A 3,472-nucleotide genomic window follows, 5' to 3' on the forward strand; every position below is an offset into this window, starting at 1 on the left:
GGGACTGCAAATTGGAATATGATAGCCGGATCCGGAGCAACCGAACTCATCTTCGCTGCCGCCTTTTAGTGCAACAAATTAGGTAGGTAAACTACAAACAATTATGATCAAGACTCGACATTTTTGTTCATCGTTGTGTTCCTTTGGTATCCTGTACACGGTTAAAAAAATATATACTAAAAAGCCTAAAAGCGATACTAAAAGCATATTTGGTCTATTCACCCCAAGGACTGCATATCTGCGATTTATACTAACTGAAGGATAAAAGGGATTTATTCACTGAAATGCATATTGGATTATGTTTTCTATACTGCCGCCATTTTCATTTTGTTTTGAAAATCAGTAAAAGCAAAACAAAAAAAAATCAAATAAAGGTCAACGAATTTTTCATCATGTTTATTAAACCTCCCGCAATAAGTTCATCGGCTTTTTATCATAAATTTAAGTATCCGCACTGAATGTGCTAAACAATAATGCAGCATAGTTGGCAATACGAATCCTTCACTTCCTAGGTTTTGCTCGTTTTGGTGTCGAAAAACTGTCTTCCGTTGCGGACTCGTTCTTATTATGTTACTGCCGGAACTTTTGTCATCATGCTGGAAAAACTGCCGCCGAACTTATGGCGTAGATCCGTTTTGCCATCTCTGGTTGTCTGACGAGCTCAGCTCCGGGAAAAGTTATGGATCGGTCATGAGGTGGAAGGCAACAGGAAGTCTACTAAGAAAGACTAAATTAATGCATGCGTTTGTGGAACGGTTTTACAGTACTTACATTTTTTAAGTTTCCATTGAAGTCTCTCCTGATATCCGTACTGATTCTTTTCTGGAATTCATCGATCTTCCACCAATCCGGTTTTCTCCGGAAGCCACTGTGTGTACACAATCTAGATCAAAAGCTCCAAATTGCCAATATCACTAAAATTAACCGACAAATTCAGCAACAAATACCTAATTATTGCTTTTTGTGACTGAACTGAAACTGACGCAACCGAAACAGAGCAAAATTTTGTTAAGTCCCGAGAGTAAACAACGCAGCCCTAAATGCACGGTGAAAAATATATTTCAGATATGCACTAGAAAGTATAAAGTAAAATGCTGTGCAATGCATAAAAACTGAATATATTGAGAATGCAATAAAAACTACGCAAACTAGTATTTTCTGTTTTCTCCGTGTAGGTTGTACTGGTCATCCCTCCCAGAATCGTGGCAGTAAGAACGCGTATCTGAAGTGAGAAGTCGTGAAGCTACTGGGATTTAACGGATTTAATCCATCAACAGAAATGTCGACGGCGGCCCATACAGTGCAACCTTCGTAAGTCGATATTTATAGGGATTACCGGAAAATTGTGCGAAGAAAAAAACAACAATACAATTTATTTATGAATAAAAATAATTTACCTTTTGATAATGCACCACAATAGACCATTTCCGTCAGACCTAACCCCCAATTTTTATATTTTTCTTCGAAAGGCGATTATTTTTTATGATTATTGACGCTTTCAGATATTTTTTATATGCACTCCTGATTTTCTTACAATTTTTTGAAAATTCGGGAATTTGAGGTGAATTTTGTCGTGCGGCACAGTTGTTTCAACCCTGTGGGTATAGAAAGTGGAGATTTGGCCAAAACTTACAACATCCCTGCATTGAATGTTTGTAGACACAACAAAATGTCAAATCCAGCAACAACAAAATTCACTCGCTCGTTGGTTTGTTGCTTATCAACCTCACGCTAAACTTGTTCCGCTCAAAAATGAGTACCGGGTGCACAAAAACGCTCAATATGCGGAATTTGCTTCCATTTTTCTCTTGATTATAAAACAAGTTTTTCAGGTTTTTGTCTATTTAAATAGTTAAAGCGGAAGCAAATGGGGAAACAAATTTCGCATTTGCGACCATTTATCAGCTTTTCGATGGAAAATATCCCCGAATACTCCTCATCTTGCCAACGGTTAACTGTTTGCTGCCACGTTGAAGATGACTGACAGTTCCATCACAAATAATCCATTTTCAGCGATCTGCATGTAGCCAATAGCCAACATACGTATAGGCTGAGTGCGAAGGAGTGCGAAGACACAGATTTTTCACTTCCTCGGACATTTTTGCATTCGTTGCCTTATTTTCTATAGATCACAAAAACACATGCGATGCGTGAATCTGGTTAAGCGTGCTACTTCTATGCGCTCAGCCACCGAAATCACAAGTACTCTACGAAAAATGGCCGTCGTTGCAGCAGAACAAATTTGATCATCTTTGAAATCCCATTCCAAATAACCCATTCACCTCATTGCGTGAATCTGCCGTGGTGCGCCGGATGATCCGCGATAGGTTCCTGCTCTCTTGTGGTTTTGTGGCCGGAGGCAAACTGGCACGAAGATTTCACTGCGCGGAAGCATATCATTTTTATTCCTGGATGTCCATGGAAGCCGGGGTGGAATCCGAATCAAATAATATATTAATCGAACAGCTCTTGCAATCTCGAAAGCGGAAATGTACCGGATTTTAAATTGGGGTCAAATAGCTTAAAACACGATATGCTGCCACACAGTGAAATTTTTCGTCGCCAATTTTCCAATGACCGCATACCCAGGATAGAGTAGGGACCTTTTCAGGTTGAGCACCACGGCAACTTCCTACGAAGATAAGAAGGGGATCTTTAATCTGTTCGTTAAGAATTCCGTCACGATGGCTGCCTTCGCTCTCTTCCTGATGGTTCCTGTTTCCACTTGTTTGGGGTCTTGAAAATAAAACTGGGAAATATGTTTGCGCACGCAATTAACTTTAATGTTCAGATGATGGAACCTGTTAAGATAGATAGGTCGTTTCCGGGACGGATATGGGGTTTGCAGTCATCACCATTACCAAAAAAGGAACAAGTAGTGCATCCAAACCCAAAGATCAACAAAGATGAGACCAATGTTCTAAATTTACTTAGGTGATGCAAATCACTGAAGCATGTCACTATTTCTTTCTTTTATTTGCCGACTGACGTCACTATTTGCTCTGCATAAGAATAACGAAAGAGTGAAAAAGAGTGAAAAAGAGTAAATCCAGAAGCTTGAGTGGAGACCACGGAGGAACACCTGATCAAAATTCACCACAACGTGGAGATAAAATCATAGGGGAAAAAGGGGCCTGATAAATATCGGAGAGAAATAAAATGTAAAGGATCGTGGGGCGAACTGTCGTGCCGCCAGTTTTTCATTGTTTTTCAATAGTTAGGGGCTACAAACCATATGGGTTCCTTAGGGAAGTTTGTCCAGTAAATTGAAAGAAAGCTCATGAGCAAATAAATTTTTTTGACGGAAATGGTCTATTGTTTTTTTTTTGTTTCTAATAAAAGAAAAGAACTGTACGATATAGGATTTGAATACCATACTGCACCGTAAATCAACAATTCAATAAACATTATTTGTTCTCTTTGTAATTTTATAGTTCAACTATTTTTTGACTGTTTCTTCTATTGTGAATTA

General features: G+C 38.9%; 1 long non-coding RNA gene across 1 annotated transcript; it reads right to left on the reverse strand.

Moving 5' to 3' along the window:
* Positions 1–369: 369 nt before the first annotated feature.
* LOC110675388 lies at positions 370–1,358 on the reverse strand. Its single transcript, XR_002499441.1, has 2 exons — positions 772–1,358; positions 370–717 (listed from the first exon to the last, which is right to left on the reverse strand). It is a non-coding gene; the product is annotated as an uncharacterized LOC110675388 (long non-coding RNA).
* Between the last annotated feature and the right edge of the window lie 2,114 nt (positions 1,359–3,472).

The sequence above is a fragment of the Aedes aegypti genome, chromosome 1 (assembly GCF_002204515.2).
Source record: "Aedes aegypti strain LVP_AGWG chromosome 1, AaegL5.0 Primary Assembly, whole genome shotgun sequence".
NCBI lineage: Eukaryota > Metazoa > Arthropoda > Insecta > Diptera > Culicidae > Aedes > Aedes aegypti.